The sequence below is a fragment of the Sceloporus undulatus genome, chromosome 5 (genome assembly GCF_019175285.1).
Source record: "Sceloporus undulatus isolate JIND9_A2432 ecotype Alabama chromosome 5, SceUnd_v1.1, whole genome shotgun sequence".
Classification (NCBI taxonomy): domain Eukaryota; kingdom Metazoa; phylum Chordata; class Lepidosauria; order Squamata; family Phrynosomatidae; genus Sceloporus; species Sceloporus undulatus.
Window position 1 is genome coordinate 103,489,106 of NC_056526.1, and position 12,466 is coordinate 103,501,571.

General features: G+C 38.9%; 1 long non-coding RNA gene across 1 annotated transcript in view; it reads left to right on the forward strand.

The window, feature by feature from the left end:
• The window catches only part of LOC121930943, a 10,399-nt gene extending 9,807 nt beyond the window's left edge, over positions 1-592 (forward strand). The window contains exon 3 of the long non-coding RNA XR_006104039.1: positions 219-592. This is a non-coding gene — a long non-coding RNA (uncharacterized LOC121930943). The remainder of the gene's footprint in view (positions 1-218) is intronic.
• Positions 593-12,466: the final 11,874 nt, after the last annotated feature.

Below are 12,466 nucleotides of genomic sequence, written 5' to 3' on the forward strand. Positions count from 1 at the left end.
AAGTACAACCAATAAATGTTACCAGCTTGTACAATCATAAAATGCATTAACACTCATCAAGTTTAACTTTTTGTTTGTTCCCAAATTAATGCACTGAAGAATGCATGGAGATGATTAACTGACTGACTGATTGATTGATTGATTGACTTGTTTACTTACAGCTTCCATGTGTGCTCATTTACTCCTTCTCTTCCCTTTTTTCTCTCCACTCGCAACAGATCTAAGTGGCTGTTCCAAGGGGCTCCGTTTTACTTTTGAAGAAATGCCTGGGCTACTGAATTGTTCCAGGTACGCTGGAGGAACATGACTGTCCAGGGGACTGACGGACTTTTGGCAACTGTATTCTCCACACAAACTCAATATACCCCCAGATTAATGCAAGATAGGGGCATTATGGAAAATAAAATATCCGCTGTTTCTGAAATATATTATCAGCAGATGGCTAATAAAATTAATTTGATTTTAATGCACACTGACTGGTGAAACAAAAGAAGCCTTAACATATAAATACAAGTAGAGTAATGAAACAGAAGAATGGAGAAATTCTACATTCCTGAGACTAGCATCCAAACAAGCATGTAACATTACAATTTTTTAAAAAAAAATCCTACTCCATAAACAGTCTCTCAAACATACTGCAGCAATGTCTGCAGCTGGGAGAAAGATGGGATATTAAACAAATGAATAAATAAATAAATAAATAAATAAACGTTTATAATATGGAAAACTTGGCATGTCCCTAATATTCAGCCTATTTCTGTGAGTGTCAAGCATATAGAGTTACCTGTTGTGGCTGATAGCCACCATGGATGACCTATCTGCTCTGAATTTGCCTAAATCCTTTCTAAACCTGGATGACAAATAAATAAATAATAAATTCCACAAGGACATTCTATATTGTACAACAAGTAAGTAAGGATTTCTTTTACCTGTGCTGAACCTAGTGCCAATATGTTGTGTGAATGATTCCTGAAGTTTTAGTAATCAAGAGAGAGGCAGAAAGAGAATCGAATCCTCACCATTCATACTTTCCACAGCATTCATCATGTTATACACCTGGATCCTGGATGCCAAGTATTAAAGCTCTTGCATGGTTCCTGTGAAAAACAAGCAGGCACTCACAACCCTTTGATTCTTCTGAGCTAACATACTGTACATCCACCAGCAGCTCCAATTCGTGTTTCAATAAGGATAATCAAATATTGTTTTTCACACTTTCATGACCTCACATCAGAGTTCAAGATGCCTCATTATCTCTGGCAAATATGCATGTGCCAATGAGATGAAAAATGGGAGGCAAGCCTTGTTCGCGATTAATCCTGGATAAGACCAAAAAAAGAGAGATCTTATCGGGTGTCCCATTTTTAAGCGCTGGCAATTATGAAAAACACTAAATTGCCCTTGGTGCAATTTGAGCAGAAGTAGCAAAGGAAACACCAGCTCAGCAAAACAGATCTATGAAGTAAATAGGACTGGTTTGGCTGGGAAAACTCAATGCACATCTAAAATAACTCAAGGGACTTATATCTCCTATGGATGGAAGGAAAATGAGAATTGCCCACATTGTTGAACCTTGCCAGTCTGCTTGCCTGCGTTGTTCTTGCCTGGATCAGAGGAACATTTCCTCACCTGACAATTGCAGCAGGAAGAGCAATTTAAAATTATAAGGAAGTGAAACTGAAGGCAGGAGTGGGGATGAGATGGAAAGTGAATCTGAGTGACCTACTTACATGCAAAAATGCAACAAAATCCAAAATACACATTGTGGTGATACCTTTTATTCAGCCAACCAAAACAAGCAAAATATATCCCAGCAGACCTTAACTTCTTTATCAAGCAAAGATGGTTTTGAAAAGTCCTGCAGGGGTCAATTTTTTGTCAGCCTGCATTTTTTCTAATTACGTACAATATGTATAAATCAAACAAAATTATGTTTGCATTAGCCATACATATATTGAAAACATGCAGGGGGAGCTGTTTTGGCCATTTGACAAATCCAAACAAAAATCCATCAGTGATACCGTTATTGGCCAACCAAAATGCACAATATACTTGTTGCAAGCTTTTGAAGCTCCATGGGCTTCTTCATCAGGCAAGATACAAATCATACATATCATGTAGCAGGTCACCCAAAGCTAATTTCCAGTCCTAAAATGCCCAATATCTCAATCCATCTGACACACCAGGGTCTCCAGGAGTGGCATGTTTTGCTTCCAACTAGTCATTCCAGACCCATTTTGCCCTTAAAAACAAACAAACAAATAAATACATAAAATCAGAACCAGATGTGGACATCTTCTGGTCAATAGTCAAACAGACCATTACCTCAGCAGCTTTCCATTCTTTAATGGAAAGCCCTAACTAGGTGGCTCACTTAAGACGTCTTAGCCGAGTTCAGAGGGAGCTATGAATCCTTGTTAAATGGGAAACGCTCTACTTGGGGCTACCCTTGTATCAAGTTTGGAAGCTTCAATTGGTTCAAATTGCAGCAGCCAGACTGGTCACTGGGACACCTAGGTCTGACCATATAACACCTGTGCTAAAATATTTTCACTGGCTGCCGATCAGCTTGGTTATTATAGTTAAAGCCCTACATGGATCGGGCCCAAGTTACATGTGGGAACGCCTCTCCCGACACAATCCACCCCACACTCTCAGAACATCCGGGAAGTATTTACTAGAATACCATAAGACCAGGTTAATGACAACTTCCCACAGAGCGTTCACTGCTGTGGCCCCTAAATTATGGAATAGCCTACCGGAGGAGATCCGTCTTATTACCATCTTAGATGCCTTTAAGAAGGCACTTAAGATGGATCTCTTCCAGCAGTCTTACCCACCCAACCTTATATAGAAGATTATTAAAAGCGAAATGCTCCACTTTGGACTATGATTGTATGATTATTGGATGATTAGGTGATGGTCTAGCTATTTTATTGCACTAATGTTAGTATTTTATTGACTATATTTTTATACTGTATTGTATTAATTTTATTGATGTAATCCTGCCTCGATCTGCAGGGAGAGGCGGGAAATATAAATAAATATTATTATTATTGTTGTTGTTGTTGTTTTAGTTATTGTTATTATTAAACCCACAACTGCATTTAATACTGGTGCCAAGAAATCGGGTTTAGTCTGTAGCTGCAATTTTATGGCACTTTAAAGACTAAGTTAGAATGGCGTAAGTTCTTGAATGTCAGAGCTCACTTCTGTGAGATGGTTTACCTGTCTGTGTTCAATATTCCTATATGCACACAACACCCCGACTATAGAGAAAATGAGGGATTCCTCCCCCCTCTACAGGGTTCAAAAAGTCAAGTATTGCAAGACGCAGCAGTGGGTGTGGCACTATGTATGGGGAGTACAAAGGAATATGGAATCCAATCAAATGTGTAAGAACCCATCAGTGTGGGAGTGAGCCACTCCAAACTAGCAAGTAGTTGCTGGTGATGAACAAACATCACAGGATCATATAAACAAACACTCAAAGAGGGGCAATTACTTTATTTAATGAGCTAGCCACTCCCAGGATACTCTGAGACCAATTTCCAGTGCCAGATTTGCTAATTAATTCCAATTCCCTGGCTTGCTTTGTAATCTTTCTTTGAAACTCCCTCCTCTGTTACAAGCATGGCAATTTTAAATTCTTAAACATTTGCTGTATGATGACCTTTGAGGAAAATCTGTGGCTATTTGTCCTCCTGCATGGCAGCCACCCTATTTCTCCTGTGTGATAGCAGAAGAGCATTGATTTCATCCATCACATTTGAAGATGAGCGAGAAAACCACGCTTACAAACCCTGAATTTGTAAGGCCTGAGCAAGGTTGTTGATGACAAAATTACTTCTCCCCTTCATACGGTCGCCATAAATCAAAGTTGACAACCATTAACTGAATCCTTTATGGGATATCTGATGTTTGGTTCAATTAGAATTGCTTAAATATATATGAGCAGAGAATTTCAAGTTGTTTCAGGGGCTGATGTATCCCTTAAGCCAGGGGTCAGCAACCCCCGGCCCGCGTTAGCTAGATAACTTTTTTAGCAGCATCGGCACTGGGAGAATAGTGAAGGAGGACTGGAGAAACAGACTTCCCATTTTGGATGGCACTACCATGTCGGCAGTAAACAATGCAACAAAGCCTTATCAGGGAAAAGTAGGATTTTACTTTAGCCAATCCTACAAAAACCATGTGTTCCTGTCTCTAACAGGCAAGTTAAAAAATCAGCTGCCTTTGGGAGCATTTACAAAAGAAAAAGAAAATGAGAGAGCAGATAAGCTTCACCAGCTCCCCCCCCCCCAGCATGCTAAGAAAGCATAGATTTATACCAAAAAGGACATGATAAAAGTCAAGGTGACGAAACTAAAAATCATTCCTGGATGCATGTTGGAAGGAGCCTTCAAGTGGTCTCTAAAACAATCAAATGTTTCTATTTACTCATCTAAGGAGTATCTGATTATTATACGTGCATATCATTAGTTTTGAACTAAAAGTTTGGTGAAACATATTGAACAGCACACACTCTCTCACTTGCTCTCTTTGTGTATGTGTGTTTGTGTAGGTACCCATCCCTATCTTTGGCACCAAAGATCCTGATACAGTAATGCCCAGCAATACATCTGCTTTGTAAACTCTGGTATACCTGTATTTTAAACAGAGATCTTTGTTTATGTTGGCTTTGGCACTGGTTATGTTGACATTCATTAGCTGAAACAACAGCAATACTATCTTGAATATGTCTACTCAAAAGTAAGACTATTTGAGTTTAGTAGGGCTTACTCATAGAGGATTACAGCCTTAGAGGTTACTTAGCGATGTTACTTCTAAATAGCCATGTATTAAAGGGCAGTTTTAGACATCTGTTTCATTCCCTCTTCTGTTTATGAGTATTTCCTTTTGTTTTTTAGCAAAATTACAGAAATTACAGAGTTGCACTTGGATTTTTTCCTAAGTGGAAAAGTCTGGTTTTATTTATAAAAATTCATTAATTATTGCAAATGAGTTTTCAGGATAGGTTTTCTCAAAATGGCTTACAATAGTGAATAAAACAACATATGAGAATGCCAAAAATATATACTGAAAAAGCACAAGCATGAATAAATAAAATAAGGTCATTAGATAAAATTAAATGGAAAATAATATTCAAATAGTGGCAAGTGGGCAAAAAAATAGAATAGTTACTGCATGACAACTCAGCCAAATCTTGGTTTAATCACACAATGTTACCTATTTGTGTGTGTGTGTATTTAGAGAGAGAGAGAGAGGTTTATAGGGGTTTATTGTCCACATGGAAACCTTTGCATTATCATCTTCTGCCATGTTTTTTTATTTTCATAACTGCTCACTAAAAATGATTGCCATTGAATGTCATTATATTAATTCTGTCACATCCTCTTTTCCTGTGCCTCTTTTTTCTCTTTCTTATTTCTTTCTCATTCCCTTTCCCCATCCCTCTTTCTTTTCACTTTCTAGCTGTTTTCTTTCTTTTTAGAATTATTTTCTCCTGCAGAAGCTAATGTTGGTTTTTATGTATATGTTCTTTGTGCTTAAATATTTGGGAAATTGCCAAGAAGAGAAACAGTGACAAAAAACTAATAAACTAATTATGAGACTTCAGTCCCCCTAAGCAACCCCTGGTTAACAGACAGGTGTCTAATTGTATGTAACAACAGATAACTCTAAATGGAGACGTTCATCACAAAGTACCTCCAGCAAGTTCAACAAGAACTCAATGAGTATTGTGATGGTGGATAGAGAATGTGCTTCTAAGTTTTTGTTGTTGTTGTGTGCCTTCAAGTCATTTCTGACTTATGGCAACCCTAAGCTGAAACTATTATAGAGTTTTCTTGGCAAGATTTGTTCAGATTCAAACCTTATTCTCCAGAGTCATACCCCAACATTCAAACCTTTATGCCATACTGGCTCTCTGAGTGATACATCTACGGTCACATAGGGTACTCACACAGGACATGCTGCTTTTATGTGTGTTGAACACCATTGTTAAATCGGACATGTTCATCAACCGTTGATAGTGGATGCAAAGTTTGCACAAACATTTCAATATAGGAAATATTTTCAATCTTCAGATATTAACTTAGTTGTGATTTAGTTGCTCTAAATAAATAATCTAAATATATGGACAGGGAGCTAAAAAAATCCATCAATTTCCCAGACATGTCCTCATTTTCACTACTAAAATTTCTTTCCAAGTGGATTTTTAAAATGTCTGGGTTTGCTTACAAGGTCTAGACTGGAAGAAGCAGGCAGTCAGGTAGTAGAATCTGAAGAGGTTGGAAAAGAGCAATGCCAGATCAAAGGAGGGTGAGGGAAGCCCCCAAAGCAGCCAGGCTCAGTTCAAGGGAGGTTAGTTAGCAACTCCCTGGCATCTAGCTGGGCCTGAGGAGAAGGATGATCAGGGACGAAAACAGTGAAGAGGAAAAAGTCACACTGCTACCATTGCTGGGATGGTGGTCAGCAATAAAGAAGGCCTGTCTTGACTACTGCACTGACACAACTGAGGAGCAGTGGCTCATCCTACAAGTGCTAGAAGCTTATAGGATATTTTAACAGAGTCAATGTAACGATTGATGGTTTGATGTAGTCAGTTAGTAAATGTGTACTCTTTTTTCCTTTTCAAAATATGGTAATCCTAGCAGTGCAATGCCCAAGCCACAGCAGTTGCCCATCCATGCTATAGGGCCTTCCTACTTGGCTCTGTCCTCTTACCCACATAGGGCATGTAACAAAGGAAGCAGCAGGAGGATCTCCTGATAATAGGGTGTCTCCTTTCACTCCCCCTGCTTCTACAGAGCCAAGGGGAGAGGACCAAGGGCAGAGCATCACTTGCCTATTGTGGCCCTTCCCTTCCTGACTTAGGGCCTATACAGACAGGCCAAAATAAAGCTGCTTCGAGGTCACTTTGGAGGTATGCTGTGTAAATGCTGCATGCATCCTAAGAGTCCAGAAGCCGTGCCAAAGCCACGTTCCAGTCCTTAGGACTGAAGCGTGGCTTTGGCATCGCTTCCGGACTCTTAGGAGGATGCATGCATAATTTAAACAGCATACCTCCAAAGAGACCCCAAACAGCTTTAGTTTGGCCTGTCTGTATGGGGCCTTACTGTCATTTCAATACTCTGCTGTACCCATCTCCACATCATATGCAGCGAATGTCATCAAAACTCACAGGCAGACACACACACCCTCCCCAAAAGAGAACTCAAATTTGGCTGTGAGGGGGAGGAGGCTATGAAGGGAACCTGAGGTGAGACCAGTGGTGTTTCATTATAAACATGTTGGCATCTTGTGATTTATTTACTAATTTATTTGGCAAAGTGTCAGTTACAAAATCTCATAAGCTGCCATCTGTGCTATACTGTTAAAATACTATTACATGCAAGGCAAACACCTGCAGAATCAGTTTTTAAACACTTGCTTAAGATCTACCTGTTTAAACAGGCCTTCCTTTAGCATGACTCTTATTGACCAATGTGTGTTTCATATTGACTTTTTTTTTCGTATTGCTTTGTGGATTATTGTCTTTTATTCTGTACTCTACATTGACTTTCATGTATAAATTTGAAAAATAATTACAAGCCGCCCCCAATAGCAAACAAATATCAAATAATGTATCCAGGTGTCAAATAATGGCATTATCTGTTCTGCAGATATTTTGCAAATATTCAAGTACTGAAAGAACTTGCAATTAATATCTATCAAAATTTGTGGAAATGGAGTTGCTTTCCCTTTTAGTGAACAGTAATGTGACATTTGTTCTAAGTGAAGAAAAAGCAGGAAGGTTAACAAATAATATGTCATTAATTAGCATGTATGGGTGTGTATCATACTTGCTAATTCATATTAATAACAAGCCTTACTTTGGCCCGGCTTCAAATGCACACAGATACCTCCCAGTTTCTAGGAATGGGATTAATTTCCTCAGGATAAAGGTCATCTGGTAGATGGTCTTAAAGTTACAGTATCATAAATTCATAGGAGTTTATCACACTAGCAAGATCCCAGAGGAAAACGGGACTTAAATGCGATATAACATGAAGGAAAACCAGGAAATGCCCAAAGTTTATCACACAACATCACAGTTAATGGGAAATAATGCAAAGTTAATCCGCAGTGAAAGCAGAGGAAACCAGCAGCTTTTTACTTTCAAAACAAACCGAATTTAAAAAAAAGTGTAATGCAGATAGAGTGACGTGGTATTACCCAGTGCCCTCATTCACATGTGCACTTGAAGACTGGTGCGTATTTATGTACCCATGACTGTAGAAAATGGGGAAATAGTCTTGAGAACAGTGATCTTTGGAACACAGAAGGTTTATTTTACAGAAGTAAAATTATTGATAGTACACACACAAATACCAAACACTGGACTGACAGGGTATCACTAGCAGCTAGAGAAGATGGAAGTAAGGCGTCTTGAGTCATCAAATTAGGAGCAGGCAGGGCGCTAAGGATATGAGAAATGCATCAAGAGGTCCTTTGAGTTTCCATAGCAAGACTCTGAGCCCAATGAGAGGCAGAATGTCTTTATTTAAGGCTTGAAATTGAAATTGGCTTGAAATTGAAATTCTTTATTGCGGACAAAGACTATATTTAAGGCTATCCTAGTAGGAGGAAGGAATAAAGTCAAGGTGGGAATGTTTATAAACATAAGGAGCTTAATTTCTTTGTTGGCCTTTACCAGATTTTGGACACAATCTTTTTTTTCCTCAGTCAAAACTGAGTGATTCTGGATTACAATGTACAGCCACATGTTTTGAGCTATACTGATATAATTAGAACTTTATCACACATGGCTTCTAAACCACAATTAGAGCCAGAAAAAAAAGCAGATTTGGCAATATTTATCACATGCCACAATCTCAAACCCATAGCTGTTGTGTCCCCAAAGTACAGTTAGGTCATCCCTTTGCACTGATGGGGGAAACCCGGCAATGAACTGGCAATGAACTGTTGTGATATTGGCAGTCATGTGGTGTCATTGTCTCCTCCTGTCTCTTCCCCCCCCCCCCCTTTTTTTTTTTTAAACCACCTTAAATTGCAGTAGCAGAACTCTGGATTTGAATGAACAAGTGAAAATAAAAATAAATAAAATGAAAGTTTAAAAAACTGAAAGGCATAGTGCAGGGATTTGGGGTTAAGGGGGAGTTGGGAAGAGTATGTGATAGTAGAAGCAGCTCCAGTTGCACAATTGAGAAGATGTGAAATAATGACTGCTCACAAGCAAATACATATAATTCCATTTTCTTTAACAAGCTCGATTGTGATGAGAACAGACCTTGCGCAGTAATGGCCTTACACTCTCGGGCAAGCATGCGATGATGGGAAAACTGAATGGTTGGCTAGGCCATTTTTAGGACAAGTGAAGCTGTGCAAAAAAGTGTAAAAAGTAATTTTAAAACATGGCATGGGAACCAGTTAAAGCAATGCCTCTTCTCGTGTCTGCCTGATCTGAGAAAAATAACAGTTTTTATTTTTGCATTGTTTAAGCTATTCCATATCACCTCCCAGGCCACAAATCAACCGATCTGTCTGTGCATCCAAAACAGTGAAGTGGTACAAAGAAGAAGAGAGAAACCCTGGCCTTTGAAATGCAGTTGAGACAGCAAAGTAGGGGAGAAAGTGAGATGATAATTATGAGGAGTCAAGGGTAAGATAGTGAACCCCAGGTAGCTTTTGGAGTGATGTGACAATGTTTCCGTCCCACAAAGAAAAAGTGCACATGCTGGCGGGTCTCATGGGCAGTTAGAAGTTTCTGAGTAGAAGGGGCAACAAGATTTTTGGCAGACTCAGGATGGGATAAGATAAAATGTACAATCATGTGGGAAATGAAAAGGAACGCTCCTTTGGATTCCTGTCTAGTTTATCAAATTAGCATCGCAAAGGCCATGCTTTTGAGACAAAGTGTTGCAGATCAGGAGTGGAAAACCAGTGCCTGCAGATGGTAATTGCAGGGTAATTTAAGTTTTCTAAGGCTTCAGCCTTTAGTAAGGCATCAAAAATACTGAAATATCAAAAATTTAAAAGCCAAGCCTGTTAGGGTCTAGCTTTAAATCAGCAGAGTAGCAGAAAGGTGCTACTCTAACTGTGTTTCCCTAAGAACTGAGACTGACTCAAAAACAACAAACATGTTGATGGTAGTTTAAAACAAAAATTTACTAATGTCTTTAATCTATATTTACATAAAAGCTATATCCTAATATAGCTAGTGAATAGTTCAGGTAAAAAGAAATCTATCTCACCATCTTTCCAAAGAAGGTTGAGAGAGAGGAAGATGGAAAATCAACAGTCCAGTTGAAAGAGAATGACTTTAGTATCAAAAGGGGAATGATGTAAATCACATGGCTAGTTTGAATGAGAGAGGAGGGGGGGAGAGAAGAGGGTTTGCATGCAGGAAATCCCTTTCTATCTATGGAGGGGGAAAGAGAATGCAAAAATCTTCCAACAATAATGGACTAATAATGGATCATAACAGAATGATGCAGTTTGATACTGCTTTAACTACCATGGCTCAATGCTATGAAATCCTGGGATTTGTAGTTTTTGTGGCATCAGAGCTCTCTGACAGAGAAGGCTAAATATCTCACAAAACTATAAATCTCAGAATTCCATAGCATTGATCAATAGAGATTAAAGCCATGTCAAACTGCATCATTCTGCAATGAAGATGCAGCCTATAAATGCTATCAGACCTAGACCATGGGGAGACTTCATAGCAGATTGGGAATAGTTAGTAAAAAGCACTCTGCATATTGTCAGATGAACACTTACCTTAATTTTAGTTTATTTTAATTTATACAGAGTAGGAATTGGCTGGTGAGTGATGAGGGGAAACACTTTTGCATATAATTAGCACATAAGTAGCAAAGTAGCCTATGTGAAGAATGCTAGATGGTTGTGCCTAAAGTGTTCCTCATCTATAAAATATGACCAGTGTTTTGTCTTGTAACCTGTAGCTAATCTTGCAGCTTTTCTTATCTGGAACAAGATGGGGTTCCTCCCAAGGGTTCCTCATGCTGAAGAATGATAATGGCTAAAAAGCATATCTGAATAACAACTTTTCATTAGTTTTCTCTTGCATTGCACAATGGCAGGAGATTGCAAAGTGCCCTCTGGGTCCACAGTGAACAATCACAAGGTACCATAGATCTAGCCAGTGCTCCAGGTGAACTATGCATTCTAGAACATGTCCCAGAATCTTTTGCAATGTACAGAGGATCCTCAGCAGACAAGTAAACATGAAAAATGTTCCCTGAAGGTAGAATTTCTAAAGATTAGACAGTGGTACAACTGTTGAGTAATGCATTGGACTATTCTCCACTAGGTGTATTAAAAGATGAGCTATGGGTGATAATTTGGGGGTGAAAACTAGGTACAGGTCCAACCCTACTGAACCCATTGGCTGAGTAACTCTTTAAGATACCTTTCAGCCTTAAAGTTCAGCAATTAATGGGTAGAGGAAAAAGGTATAGCCCTTTCAAAGTAGCAATTAAAAATTTAATTACCTGTATATTACTCCCATTTTCTGCATGGGAAAATAAACTAGATGGGCCGCCCAAGGCCACAAAGTGAGTCAGAGCAGGGAAGCCAAGTAGTTCCTGGCTCTAGCTCTCAAACCACAACACTTACTGCCTCCCTACTGACAGATGAAAGAGAGCTAATTTCCCAACAAGCCACCCTCAAGAGTTAAAATAACCCCAGGCAGCATATCAAGGTCAAGGGAGGGGAACGCATCAGATCTGGTAAAGACAAATGATGATAAATACAGAGAGTTGTGAAAGAAAAAAGCAATGAAAAGAAATGGAATGCAGGTGTCTCTGACCAGGGACAGAAGGTAAAAAATATCCTAAAGTAAAATGTATGCTAAAGACTGCAATGGAAAAATATTCTGAATTGTCACTTTATTGTTTCCAAATTTCTGCTTCCTTGATTATCAGAATTTCTAGGGATATTTGCTTTTATGAGATGTTTTTGCAATAATTTATTTTAAAATATGCATAGTGAATAGAATCATACAATCATAGAATCATTGAGTTGGAAAAGACCACAAGGGCCTAGTCAGATACAGTAAGTTTATAATACAGTGTCAGTTCTCCAAAAGTAGTGGTATCCTCTTAGAGACTGCATTTTGACAGCCAATGGCTAAAACTTGAGCAAATTCTATTCTTTCTCTCTCTTTTTTTCACCACCTCAAATAACTGTTACTCCCAACTTGGCAGATAGGCAATGCAAGGTGTTGCATTTATTAATTTCACTCCTCCCACCTGGCTTGGGTCATCAACAACAACACACTTTGCATCTGTATTTGTTCCAGACATCAAAAAACAGTACACATAAAGTAGTGGCATGTTATGAATGAAAACTGGCATACAATGAATTGCGATGCCCTGCCAGACAGTTGTTTAAAGAGTCTTTGATCCCTCTCCTTAGCCTGGCACTCTGAGGCAGT